This window comes from Vidua macroura, chromosome 1 (assembly GCF_024509145.1).
Source record: "Vidua macroura isolate BioBank_ID:100142 chromosome 1, ASM2450914v1, whole genome shotgun sequence".
NCBI lineage: Eukaryota > Metazoa > Chordata > Aves > Passeriformes > Viduidae > Vidua > Vidua macroura.
This window is the reverse complement of record NC_071571.1, coordinates 8,023,740-8,038,433: the sequence shown is the minus strand read 5'-3', so window position 1 is coordinate 8,038,433 and position 14,694 is coordinate 8,023,740.

Sequence of the window (14,694 nt, the reverse complement as noted above, 5' to 3'; positions counted from 1 at the left end):
TCCACATGAGGATGAGGGTGGAGAGGGGACCGCGTCTGCCGGGCCCATTCAGCACTGCAAGAGTAGCACCGCGTGCTTATCCTTGAAACCTGGGTGCGGATACAGGGGCGATTCTGCTCGGGCTGCAGGGGAAGACCAGGATGTTTGCTGTGTGCAGCATTTGAGGCAAATGTTAGTAGTGAGGTGGCCACTTGCTGCCGTGACCCTGAGCAGAGAGCTTTGTCCCCCCGTGCCTCTGCGGAGAGGATGCTCACACGCCGTCTCTCCTGCTCTCTCCTGCAGTCCCACGGCTCTGTGACATTTGGCTCTGCGGCTTCTGCTTGACACTTCCAGGCCCCAAATCTATTCTCACTTTCTTCTCCAAAGTGCAGCGGCCACATTGTTCTCAGTATTTAGAGAGCGTGGTGTGAGAATGGATGTGTGGGAGGCTGCTCCTCTCCTAAAATATGTGCATTTAAATTGTCCGAGGGAATTACCGACATTAGCCTGCTTTGTTTTTGGGTTTTATTAGTGTCATTCAGTAAATGTCCCCCTGCAACCTGGGTAGCGAATGCCCAGCCGCGCTCACTGGAGATACCACTTGGCACTCTGCCTGCCGCAACTGCTGGAGGACAGTAAATCCATCCTCCTTGGCTCGCAGGCACTGGCGCTGCGTTAGGCTTGTGCAGAGCTGGCTCCTGCGCCCGTCTGAGCCGGGCCACAGCTCCCCGGACTTAGGGACTTATGTGCCATGAAGCATCTGCAAACTGTGCTGTCTCGGGAGCTCTCCCAGAGGTGTGGATTCCCCTCACTCAGGCAAACACCAGCGGGCTTATGTGGACCAGGAATTTGTCTTTTCCTTTCTCCTTACCTTTCTGCATCATCGGTTTTATATAAAACCACAGGCTAGACCAGAAAGCCTAGCACAGCACTCACTGAGAATTGACTGGGTATTGTAGATACACACTGCTTCTATAAATATTTATGAGTTACAGTCAGCCTTGGTGCGGGCAAACAAATGTAAATAACGCCATGCACTCCTAGTGTGCTCCGGATGGTGCTGTGAGCAGGAATAGCAGTTCCTTGTGAAATCAATTTAATGAATCACTTATAGTAGGAGCAGCATTATTATGCCTAATGGTAGGAGCATTGTGATGATGGCTATGCTATCCAGCAAGCCCCTGCCTAGGAGTATGGGCATGGGGAGGGGAGACGTTTCCCAGGAGAGGAAGATGAAGATGAGATGCGGGTGCAGGTGATAGAAATGAGAAAGTGCTGGATTTTCCTGGCTGCTACACATCTGGATGTTGTGATGTTAACTTGGATAGTGGGTGTTGGGGCAGGGAGAGGCACTCTGGGCAGAAGGGAGAGGGGGTGAGCAGGGGTGTGGATGACCTAAAATGGATGGCATTTTCATCTCTGCCAGAAAAGGGAAGAGATGAACAGTTCCAGAATGAAATCTCCATTCAGATCAGAATTTCTCATGTCTTTGGTGTGAGTGACTTCATCTTTCTCTTTCACTGGCTGTGGACATATTCCTGAAGTCATTCTCAGCCCATAGAATCATAGAACCATAGAATAGTTGGAAAAGACCTCTGAGGTCATTGAATAGAACCATTGTTAACCCAGCACTGCCAAGCCCACCACTAAACCTTGCCCCCGAGTGGTACATCCACATGTCCTTGAAATCCCTGCAGGGAGTGGTGTCTCCAGCACTTCCCTGGGCAGCCTGTTCCAGCGCCAGACAACCCATCCACAGGTTATTCCCTAGCAACCCCCCAGCAGTGGGATGGTTCACAGGGCTGACACATGCTACAGGACACACAGGTCATGTTAGTGCTGATCTGCCCTCAGAGCCAGCTCACATTTCTGGAGGTCTTTCCCAGTTTATGGTTTTCCCTTTGCAGGCATGTTTCAGCCAGGTAATTAATGTTAGGCCATGTAGGGAAAGTAAAAGCAGAAGGGCCTAGCATACAGATAAATAAAAGTGCTTTTTTAAAGTTTCAGCCTATATTTTGAGGTGTCCATCAGCTCAAACAGCAAGGAACATCTTTATCTAGATGTGGCCTTTGCAGAACTTCGTCATGTGCTGATTCTGGGTGTACAAGCTCAGGGGTAACTTGACCCAAGACTTTCAAGCTGTTGGTAGAGCAGACAGGCCAGAGAAAAGTGATTTGTTGTTTGAAGAGCTCAGCATCCCAGTTTTTTATCAAAGTTCTTTCTGAATAACTGGACTTGAGAGGCAAGGGGTGGATTTCCAGATGGGGGGCTCCAGCAAGGATATAAAATCTGGATACAGCTGCATAGCACTGCATTAGCATCTTTACAAGCATATTCCCCCACTTTGCATGGCTGTACTCAGAATTGTGCTCCCACACAGAGCTGCTTTGTTTTCATGATTTTTTGGGGTGGGCACTATATTGCATTAACAGTAACATGCATTAATATAAGACACTTAGGCATCATTAGATTTTTTTGTGGCATCTTTTCCTATTCTAATGAATGGAGTGAAGGTGTGTGAAAGAAAACCAGAAAAATGCAAGAGCCAGAAATGCTGTTCTTCAACCTTCCTATAGAAATCAAAGATCTTGTCTAAGGGGCTGAATTCTGCTCCTTATTACAGCACCCAAAATCTGGAGTAGCTCCATGGGGCTGAACCCCTTTCTCTGATAAACCCATGATGGGAGCAGGCACAGGTCTGCTGTGGCTGAGAGCAGGCAATCAGCTGGGAGGAGATGGATCCAGATGGCAGCTGAGTTGAGCAGCAGCACAGGGCTGAAAATAAAAGCAGGAATTTTATGGACCCTTGGCTGAGGGTACAGAGGGAAAGGGTGGATAAAACAGCCTGAGATTGTACACTAGCTCAAAGCACCCAGTTAGAAACCACAGTGCCTTTCGGAGCACCCTGAGGACTGGTGTAGGTCTGGGGGTTTATTCAAACTTAGGACGCTCCAAATTGCCATTAAAGCCCTCTACTCTGGCTCCTGCAGCCAAGCAGAAGCTGGAAAAGGTTTGAAGTGAGAGATACCTGGAGTCTTCACGAAAGCAGATGCAGAAATATTAAATTGGAGACAATTAGGACAACGATTTCTGTGAGCTTTGAAGGCAAAGGCTGTTTGTTTAGCCTTAAAGGAAGCAGGCTGCTCCCGCTCCCGCTTTGCTTGCCTCAGCCTGGGAGGCATCCCTGACGCTTCCCAGAGGCTAAAGCCCTGCCAAAAGGGGCGGAGGGGCCGGTTTCACTTGCGGTGGGGCGTGCAGGGGAGCGCGGTGTCGGCGCGGGTCCCGCGCTGCTCCCTGCCCGGCGCAGGCGGAGGTCAGCGGGTCAGCGGGGCTTGATGTGCCCTGATCCCCCTTCACAGGGGAAATGAAGCGACAGGGACTTTGCTCCAGCACAGTGGCCACTTTGAAAAAATGTTTCAGGCAGATAATTTATCAGGTTTAATTGCTCTTAATCCCCCTGATCGGGCCTGGCGTGGAGAAATCCCCTCTGAATGGGGGATCCTGTTTGAAAAGACCCAGGGAGGCTGGGGGGGGCGGGAGGGAGGATGGAGGGGGAGGGGATGGAAGGAAGGGTGAAAGGAGGGGGAAAAAAGGGAGGAATGGAGGCATGAGGGAGGGAGGGAGGGAGGGAGGGAGGGAGGAGGGAGGGAGGGAGGGAGGGAGGGAGGGAGGAAGGAAGGGAAGGAAGGAAGGAAGGAAGGAAGGAAGGAAGGAAGGAAGAGGAAGGAAGGAAGGAAGGGAGGAAGGGAAGGAAGGAAGGTAGGAAGGAAGGAAGGAAGGAAGGAAGGAAGGAAGGAAGGAAGGATGGAAGGAAGGAAGGAAGGAAGGAAGGAAGGAAGGAAGGAAGGAAGGAAGGAAGGAAGGAAGGAAGGAAGGAAGGAAGGAAGGAAGGAAGGAAGGAAGGAAGGAAGGAAGGAAGGAAGGAAGGAAGGAAGGAAGGAAGGAAGGAAGGAAGGAAGGAAGGAAGGAAGGAAGGAAGGAAGGAAGGAAGGAAGGAAGGAAGGAAGGAAGGAAGGAAGGAAGGATGGAAGGAAGGAAGGAAGGAAGGAAGAAGGTAGGAAGGAAGGAAGGAAGGAGGAAGGAAGGAAGGAAGGTAGGAAGGAAGGAGGAAGGAAGGAAGGAAGGAGAAGGAAGGAAGGAGAAGGGAAGGAAGGAAGGAAGGAAGGAAGGAAGGAAGGAAGGAAGGAAGGAAGGAAGGAAGGAAGGAAGGAAGGAAGGAAGGAAGGAAGGAAGGACACACTGATGGAGAGACATAGAGATTGAGGGAAGGAGAAAAGGAGGGAAGGAGGGAGTGCCTCTTGCTGAAGCCACACAGCATGACCCCTTCTCTGCAGCCCGGTGTTCTGGCGCCGAATCCCTTTTAGAGATTTTATCAAGGGATTAATAAGCCCTGGATCACATCTCCTGTCTCCTGCATCCTCCTGCTCAGAGGAGGCCAGCCCACACTGGGTCTTCCTTGATCATGCTGTTTTCATAACCCAACACTAGAACATCATTATTTTCTTCCTATTGGATGTGTATGAGCCATTCCCTTTCAATCTACATGCTTACAGATAATTTCACCATGCTAATTCAAAATGTGTCTTGCCCTTTGTCCCATAGGTATCATCTTGGTTTTATTACACATTTAAACCCGACTTTGACTTGCTTGGTCACAAGAAAAAACACTCCTGTTAATTCCCAGTTGGAATATCCTACTGGGAACTTGAATAGAGCCTATGGAATTCCAAGGAAATAACCCAGGGTTTTCACTCTGGACTTCATTGGTTTTAAGTCAAGAACACACAACCAAGTATAGGCAGGTTAATGACAGCTAGAGGAAAAAACTTGCACTGATGAGATACAAGATACATTAACCACAAGACTGGTTGTTTTTATCTTTTTTTCTTTTTTTTTTTTCTTTTTTTTGCCAAAGACTGTGTTTTTTTTTTCTTTTTCAATGAAGAAAAGCCTAAAGGAAAAGCTCTGCAGTGGGAGTGTGCAAACCACAGCACCAGCTGCAGAGGTCTGAAGAGATGATCATCCTCTCTCCTGCAAGCCCATCCCAGTTCTGAACCAGAGTTTATCCCATTACATCCACCCCATGAGCTGCCAGCAATTAATTAGATGCCTGAAATTGGCTTTTTTTGGGGATGAGAAAGTTTGATCTGGGGATTTTGGCAGGTGAGGTGACACACTACTGCTCTCCTGTGGCAACGAACTCCATAGGACTGCTGTGACTAATTCCCACGGAACATCCTCACAGTAAGGAGCCCACCTAGGTGAGCCCACATCTCCCAAAAGTAACCCTCAAAACTAAAAAGTCACTGAAACAAGGCCAGTCTGAAGGTTGGTTGGGTTTTCAACTCCAGAATTCATTTCATGCAGGATGAGCCTGCATGGCAAGAAACCCACAGGGATTTCTGAGTAATACAGTAAGGAACAGAATTTCCTCTCTTGATTCAAATAGATCATCCTGTTAAATCCAGGCAAATGATTCCTGATGGTGGTGATGTATGAGAGTGGAGTCTGAACCTCCAACACCTTTAGTTTTGAGCACAAGATCCTGTATTAGTCACTCAACATACTGTGATTCCTCCCTTCCATCCCTTTTCTGTGGTTCCTTCCTGATGGAGATGTTACCATCCTTTTCTGTATCAGGAATTGTGGGGAGGGATATTTTGTCCTTGAGATAGACACAGCCCATCTAAGGGCTGCTGGCTTCTTTTTCCTTCTTCTTTTCTTATTTTAGCTATTTCTCCTTTGGCTGGAGAAACCCTCCCTGAGGCAGGAGAGTTTTTCTTTCCCAGGCGTGCCAGGCGTGTTCCCAGCCTCTCGCTGCTCTAATTATTAGCAAGAGGACAAAGGGATTAGGAGACATGAATGGGGTCATCTTCATCTGGGAAAAAAAAAAAAAAAATTAATATATCACCTCTGAAAACCCCAGGCCAGGGTGTGAAAGCACGACTTGGACTTGATGGGCACTGATGGCAGTGCTTGACTGGCCAAATGCTGGCAGATGCACTGTGCCCCGAGCAATGTCTGAGCTCATTTCCCACATAAGCACTAATTTACTGGAGAGAGAAAAGAGTGGGGATGAAAGGCATCCCTAGAATCATTGCATCCTTCAGTACTCAGGAATTTTCCATGTGAAATTCCCAGGTAATGGTAAGAAGCAGGAAACATCTTGTGGTGAGTTGGGAGAATGAACTAACATGGGATGAAGAACCAGCACATCCCTTCTTCTTCTTCAGTCTGCTCCAAATCCATGCTAAACTGTCCTTCTTGCAGATCCAGGCTGCCCAGAGAGGGTCCCAATCTATGCTGAAAATGAAGATTTGGTCTTGTGATTCAAACCCAATTTAAAGGGGAAAAATTAATGCAGGTGAAGATGTAGCTGGAACCACAGCAGTAAATATCTACTGGGTCATCACTACTGGTTCAGGTCTGTGGAGCCTGATGTCCTCGTGCTTTCTTTCCAGGTGATTTATTAAGAAGAAACCCATTTGCAAAATATTGCATTTTTTTTTTAAGAGTTGATCACTTTCAATGGGAAAGGGCATAGCAGGACACAGAAATCAGAGATTACATGAGGTCATTTCATATTGACAGGCTGCTGCCAATTCCTGAGCTCAGTCTTTATCCAAAAACCTAGAAAACTGTGTCAAGCTTGCTGTAATATTTAACCCCCTATGGAAAACACTTGTTCTCACTGCTGCTGTCTTAACTAGGACCAAACTAGGTTTTGGTCATAGTTATCCCTAGCTCCAGTGTGGCAAAGGCACCTACTCAAACTGCTGTGAGCATCCTTCCAGGAGGAACACAGGCAATGTCCTCCCCATGGCAAAGGATGCTGAGGAGAGGCCAGCTGCAAGTGTCTGTGGGCTGGAGCACAGTGTTCTGAGAAGCAGGGCAGTAATGATGAGGCACCTTCCTGGTTGTGTTATTTCGAGGAGCCTGCGTTGTCAGAGCGAGGCTGTTGCCAATTAATTGCTTTGGTGATGGGATCGAAGTCACAGCCAGTCTGGGGCTTTTCCAGCCTTTGCCATTTCAGCAACCAGCACTGGGTCCATGGAGCTGGCAAGTGAGTCATGAACAGATGCTCAGGAAAATTGGATCATTTACAAAGTGTTTACAAATACTTCCCGCTGGCCCCTTGCCAGTTTTGCCATCCTCCCCACTTAGAGAAAACATGCATGTATGTCCCCAGCCGCTGTCCTCTGGGTCCTTTCTGATGGGATTGGTGCTGAAGGCATGGGGGGGTGCTTTGCAGGGACTTGTGTCCTCCTCATTACCCCATCCACAAGGAGAAATGTCACTTCCACAGCCTGGATGGGGAAGTGGAGGCAGCCACTGGCACTATAGGGTGCAAAGCACATCCCTGGTTGAAGACATTTTGAAATAAAGATACAGCAAGTGGCTAATTATGTGCATTCAACTAAATAGTAACTGGAGGTATTTCTCCTGTGCTGTCACATTTAGCAGCTGCACACAGTAACTTTGGGTATCCTGATCCAGGGGAATGCCCGAATACCAGACAAGAAGGATTTGGCACGTATATTTAAGGTGAGATAAACAGTGATGCAAATTATTCAGGGGCCCTAAGTATAAGCAAGACATGGAGCTATTTGAGCAGGTTCAAGGGACTCCGTGAAGATCCTCTGAGGGCTGGAGCACCTACTCCTGGAGACAGTCTGAGACAGCTGGGGTTGTTCATACTGAGAAAAAAGGGCTCTGGAGAGAGCTTGGAGCCCCTTCCAGTGCCCTGTGTTTCAGACAGTGGGCTGTGAAAGAGCATTGTGAAAGAGCTCAAGCAGTGCTCAATCTCTGTGTGCTTTCAGGACAGGCACATCTCTGAGCTGAGTCCTGGGAGACACTGACAGGGGCAGGGCTGTGCTTCTGCCCCATCCCAGACATGTCCTGGAGCTCGTGACACTTTTGCCCCAGTCACACAATATTTGGTTATAGGTTAAACCTTCTGCAAGGGAGAGCAGGGCTCCTCAGGGCTGGCTGGGCTGATGCTGCAAGGGAGTTAAGGGGGATAAAAATCACCTCCTTCCTTCAGCTGACTTCATAGTGATGCTACAGCCTCCCTAAGACAAGCAGCAATGCTGATACAAGTCAGCGTGCACATTGCAAAGCCTCCAGGAATAAAACTTGCCCCTTTGCAGGCACCCACTGATCCTGCCCAAATATCTGTTCTTTGAGGCCCTGAACATTGCTCTGAAACACAGATTTAACCTGACCAAGGGGCTCCAGAGCAATCACCTTTGTCCCCACTGCTCTTTTCTCCAGCTTGCCTTTCTACCTGCCAGGAGCAGCCTGACACAGGTGGCCAGGCAGAGAGCATCGTCATCAGCTATTAAAACTCCTACTTTAATGGGAAAACAAGATTTTTTGGCTGGACTTGCCTTCCCTGCTTTGTGCATCCCTGCCCGGAGTCCATCACTGCTGCGACCGCAACGGCAGAGGGAGCACACGCCGCTGCCCGCCGGCCCCCGCCGGCTTTAGACCCACAGCTGGCTTTTCATTTTAATTTTCTAGCAACACAGAGCTGGACTAGACCTGTCCATCACCCCCGCTGGTGATTTTTCCCTGACCAGCACGGCAGGCTCGTGGGTAGCAGCAGGGAAGAGCTTTGCTTTGGCGGCGTGAGAGCAAATCCTGCAGCGCAGTTGCGGTTTGCTCCCCGGTAAGAAGCTTGGAAATATTGATCAGGGCTGGTGAAGAGATGTGCACAGGAGAAAGAGCACAAGATTTGGGGATTTAAAAGTGATATAATTGGATTTCTGAATTAAACACAGCGAGTGGGAAGGTCAGCAACAAGATGCAGCCACAGGCTCAGGTTTTCTCAGCCTTAGCCCGGGTATCCAACATGAGACCATCCCAGATGATGTATCCTGGGGAAAGGGTGTGTTGAGCAAATGCTTTTGGGAATTTCTTTGCTGATAAAGAAAAGATGGCATTGCTTCCATGTGCATCATGTCAGGCTGTTTTCCCTGCAGTGGGATGGCATGGAATGGTGGTGCACCTGGTTGAGGCTGGTTATTCTTTCTTTATGGGAAGTGATTTCTGGTTTCCAGGGCTGGCCCATAGCTGCACTTACCAGTGCTTTCTGTCACTAAAATAATTTAAAATATTTAAAATTTGTAGGTTTTTATCTCCCCTCCTTTTTGTTTGTATAAATACTTAGACACATCTATTTATGTCCTACATCTCCCCTTATATAGACCTCAGGAACCACCCTGGTCCTACCTTTACCCTCAGGCTCCAAAGTCTGTCCCCAGTGCAAGGGACAAGGCCATGCACCAGAATCTCCACCTGAAGCTGAGACTCTCCAAAGCATCACCCAGGTTCAGGTGGGAACATTTAGCTGTTAAACTCTGTGCTTATATTTAGGTGTAGGAAACTTACTAATCTTTTATTTGCATTTAAACATTTGGAGAGACTTGGGAGCCCCCAAGGAACAAAAAGCCTATGTTTTGCAAATTACCCCTTGTAGTTTTCAGGTATGGAAACCTCCCCAGGGGTTTCCCCACTCCCGGGCTGCCTCTGGCCAGCCGATTTACTGGCCATGTTTCCATGGAAACAAAAACTGGGTGGGTGAAAAAAGGGGGGAAAAAAGTTCCTGTAATAGGTGGCATTTTCCAGTTTGGAAAGAGGGTTTTTCCCAGGCTGGACTACTTCATTTCCAGGATGGTTTTTTTTTTTTTTCCCCAGGAGAGAAGAAGGAAGGGCACGCCCTGATGTGGAGATGGATGGGCAGCAGTGGGTTCCCCAAGCTGCCTGCTGCATTCAGAGCAGCAGCACTGGTCTTCAGGCTTTAATGTTGTGATTTATGGCCACTTTGCAGCTATGGAGGTGTCAATCTGGTTAAAAAAAAGCATTTTCTAATGAGTGGGGCAGGACAGGGGGGCTGCCTCATCCTGGTTGAGCCCACTCAGTGGTGTGACTTTAAGGGACGGTCTCAGCAGCGATAATTCCTCTCTCTGTCTGTGCAGACATTTAATGATGCCTCTTCGCTTTATAGCTCACTACGAGGCTTCATTAAAAAGCATCTGCAAAGGCTTTGAAGTCCTTGCTGGACATCTTGCACCATCATTGAGAGCAGTCGTAGCAACACCATCCTGGGCTGGCACAGAGGCTCTGAGTTGTGATGAAGATATCAAACCCAAGGTGTACCGCAGCCAGCTCAAAGCAAACCCGAAATTACAGCCTCTGCAGGGAGAAGTGACAGCCCTGCTACAGAGATCAAGGATTTATGGAGATGGGGCAGCCAGATCTCTCTCTTGCATCCTGATAGCTGATGTGACACATCAGGTGTCAGGGTAGCTCCTATTCCTCAGAGGTTAAACAAGTCGTACGATCAGGAGGGGCTGACATGTTGGTCCAGGCGAGGAGTGAATCATTAAGTTGTATTCCCAGGGCTGAGACAGGCAGCAGCAGCTCAGCGAGGTTTACGTAGCCTCAGGTGAGCTGTACGACAGGAAAATACACATCTGATGTGAGGTTAGGTGCTCTGAATTGTGAAATGATAATCAGGAGAGCTGCTTATTGCTGAGTCAGGAGGGAGGTTCTGTCGCGAGGTGCAGGGTTGTGGTTTGGGCTGGGCTTTTCTGGATGTTTGTGTGTGTGCTTGTACAAGAAATCTGTAAATGTATTTCTTATAATATTTCAGACCTTTTTTTTATTCCTTTAGGGTTCTTTTTTTAAATAGCCTGCTTCACTTAAAAACTAACTTTTTAAGTGTCACAAGAGGGAGGAAAGAGGATTTCTTGATGGGAATTAGGGCAGCTCTTGGCTCCCTGTAGAAAAATAAGACTGGTTTCATGTTCAGGGGCCCCAGCAGGAGGAACACTGGGGATGGACTGTGTCCAGCAGGGAGGAATGATGTTATTTAGACATCATCAATGAGAGAGAAGAGATACAGGAAAATTTGCACACATATCTATTTACACACAAATATTTATATATATATACACACATATATTTGTAAAAATGTATACATATATACACATATGTAAATATATACATACATATACATTAAAAACATCAGCATTTTATAGAAATGCTTTTATAAAAATGCTTTTATAGAAATTTTTATATAAATGTTTATATAATACCCCCATTTTATATTAAAAATTATATATATACACACAGACATACATAATAGACACACACAGAAGGTGAGTGTTAGCATTTTTACCAGGGTGTGCATACTTGGGGGACACCTCTGTCCTGGGGCTGCTGAGATCATTCCTGTCCCTCACTGTGGATATTTGTATTTACCAGAGCTGGGAAATGCTGCCACTTCTCTCCTGCCTTCTTCTTTACACAGCTGGGCTTCCTAACCCTATTTCTCTTCCCTCAGCTCCTGTCTATTTGCTTCAGGAATAGGATCAGGAGGTTTTGGGAGTGGCTCATAGAAGGAGAAACATCATCAACCCGAGCATCTCATGCCTACAAACCTTACCTTGAGGACTGTGGGCACTGGTAAGGTCAAGGGGAGGAATGAAGGTCTCATTTTCACAGGTTTATCCCTGCCCAGCCACAGATCCAGGCTGGAATGCTGCTCCAGCGAGGAGGGGCAGGCAGGAACTGCAGCACATATGGCGAGCCCGGCCCCACGCTGCTCCAGAGCTGTGAGATACGGAAGCACAAGGGCACTGCCATGGAGAAAATATCAGCTCTGGGCTTTGGCTGGCTCTGGGAGTTTCTATTCAGAGCCACAGCATTACCTGAACTAATGGCTTGTCACAGAGGAGAGGGTTTGTTTACAAACCCTTCTCCAGAGGGAAGAGAATGATGTCAGTTATCGAGGAGCATGGTGATTGCAGCAGCTACTCACAGCAAATGGCTTCTGCTTTCGGGGTGATTTCAGGAGCTGAGATGATGGGAGATGCAGCAGGGGCCCCCAGAGGAGCCTGGGGATCCTGTATCACGAATTTGTGGTGTCTTCTGTCTCCTTGATGATGTTCAGAGAATGTAATTTCCTTTTGCTGAACACAGTCCCTCTCCAGCTCCTCATGCTGGGCCCCCTGAAACTCTCTCCAGCCTTGTTTTCCCTGGGTGCTAGGAGCTTCCCTGATTCCCATCAAGAATCCTCATTCCCCCATCTTGTGACACACAAAAAGTTAGTTTTCAAGTGGAGCAGACTACAATAATTTAATTTTTTAAAAATGCAAACAGCCAGCTAAAATATTAAAGTAAATATATCTGCTGATAATCTCCATTCCTTCTATTTGAAAAGCTGCTCCTAGTCTGCACAGTTTACCTGGGTAAAGTGAGTTGTCTCCAATTTCATTGCCAGAGCATCAAGAGGAAGTTTCATTATTCTAATTTAGCATGAAAATACATTTAAATAGCATTTCATTTTGCCCTTTCACAGTATTAAGTAACTGCAAGAATCTTTTCAAGAGCAATTGCCCACAGCTTTTTTTGTGCAAATATTCTCTTTACAAAAGTCTCATGATAATTTGGGAGAAGCAATAGGGGAAAAACATGCTTCAGTGACAGAATAAAGGAGGAATCTAGTGTAATACTCAATACAGTGTTATTTATCCTGTAGCTAATTACAATCATAATCTGCTGTATAAGGGAGGCATTTCAATGTCAAATTTCATAAAAGAGATTAACTCTCAAGGAAAGATGAAGCAATGGGGGTCAGGGAGTGTTGCAAGAGCCCACCAGCACTCAGGGTCCCTCTGCTCCTCCAGGGGAGCCCTCAGCTCAGTCCCAGCCACACCCCCTGGGCACCAGGATTTGGAACTGACTAATAAATATGTTTGGTTAGCTTATTAAAATCATAGAATCATAGAATGATTTGGGTTGGAAGAGATCTTTTAAGATCATCTAGTCCAAGCTCCCTGCCATAGGCAGGGACTCCTTCCACTATCCCAGGTTGCTCCAAGCCCTGTCCAGCCTTGCCTTTGACACTTCCAGGGATAGGACATCCACAGCTTCTCTGGGCAGCCTGTGCTGGTGCCTCACCACCCTCACAGTAAAAGATTTCTTCCAAATATCTCGTCTACAAGTGTCCTTTTTCAGTTTGAAGCAATTACCCCTTGTTCTTGTCATTCTCCTCATCTTTCTTATAAATCCTCTTTCTTCAAGTATTTAAAGACCCAGTAAGGCCTCACTGGAGCTTTCTTTTCTCCAGGCTGAACAGCCTCAACTCTCCCAGCTTGTTTTCAGAAGAGAGGTGCTCCAGCCCTCTGAGCATCTTTGTGGCCTCCTCTGGACTCACTCCAACAAGTGACAATGTCCTTCCATGCTGGTGACCCCAGGCCTGGATGCAGCACTCCAAGAGGGGTCTCACAGGAGTGGATAGAGGGGGACAATCACCTCCCTTGACCTATTGACCATGCTGCTTGTGATGCAGCCCAGGATGTGGTTGGCTTTCTGGGCTGCAACTGCACATGGCTGGGTCGTTCCATTTTCCATCCATCAGTGTCCCCAGGTCCTTCTTGGCAGGGCTGCTCTCAGTCCATTCACCCCTCAGTGAGTATTGGCAGAGGGGATTGCAGCAGCTTGCACTTGGCCTTGTTGGACCTCATGAGGTTTCTGTGGGTTTATTTCTGACATAATTGCACCAAAACAACAATTATGAAATGTTTCAACATCCAAAAAGTGAAATTTTGTCAAAACATCTGACTGACATCTCTTCCCCGTGGTCAGCAGGGGAATCACTGGGCAGCAGGTTTACAGGAGCAGCTGTTACTATTCAGCAAAAGCATTTTAAAAACCAGTGCCACAGACCTCCTGCATGAGGACCCTCCTCTGTCCTTCATTTATGGCTGTAAAATTTATCCTGCTCCCCCTAAGGTTAGTGAGTGGTGATCTGCTGAAACTGCATGAATTATCAGGTAATAAATCAAATTGCTTGTCCTGGAAAAGAGGGACTCAGTATCAGACTGGGTATTGCTTATGCAGGCAGAGACCAGAAATATTCAGGTAACACCCGTGGTGTTTTCCTGTCACTAATGAGAATGAACTGCATGCTATTGGTTGCCCATCAGGTTTTCCAGGCGGGAAATTTGCTCATAACCTTTTTGACATGTGCCTCCAGAAGCTGAGTGAAAAGGATCTAAGTCCCAGTAATGCTGTCTCTGAGAGGGCCTGTTCAATTAAATCTTCCTGAATATGTCAATCACCTGATAAATGTAACTGCTCTGGGCTTGGGAAGAGCAAATCAACAGGTTTAAATGGTCCAGGAAGGGCTGGATCACAACAGCTGGTGAGTGGCCACACCACCGAGGGGACACATAGCCCAGGCTGAGAGCAAACCAACACAAATCCAATTTCTGGATGATGAATGTCCTCTGAACTCTAGCACAAAACGAAGCACTTATGCTCCTTGGGATGATGTACCTCATTCCAGGAACTGGAGTAAAGTTTCCAGGAATTACACAAATTTGTTGAGCACTGATACTGTAGTGACCTTGCAGGTGACCTTGGAAAAGAGCACTGGCCCTGTTTGTTGTTTGTGACTGAATTGCAAAAGGTAGCTAACAGCTTCTTTCTCCCGTGGATCTGGCTCTGTGGATTGAGAGCTTGTTGGGATAAGGAATGTTATGGTTTAGGCACAGAAAACACCAGGTGAGTTGGTCCCTGCATGTGCCAGGGCTGCATGAGGCAGAGGAATAATGATGATGGACCAGGGAAAACCTTGTTTATAACACAGCTGAGTAATTAAGAAGCATTTGCTCTAAAAGCTTTAATGTGTGCAATTCCAGG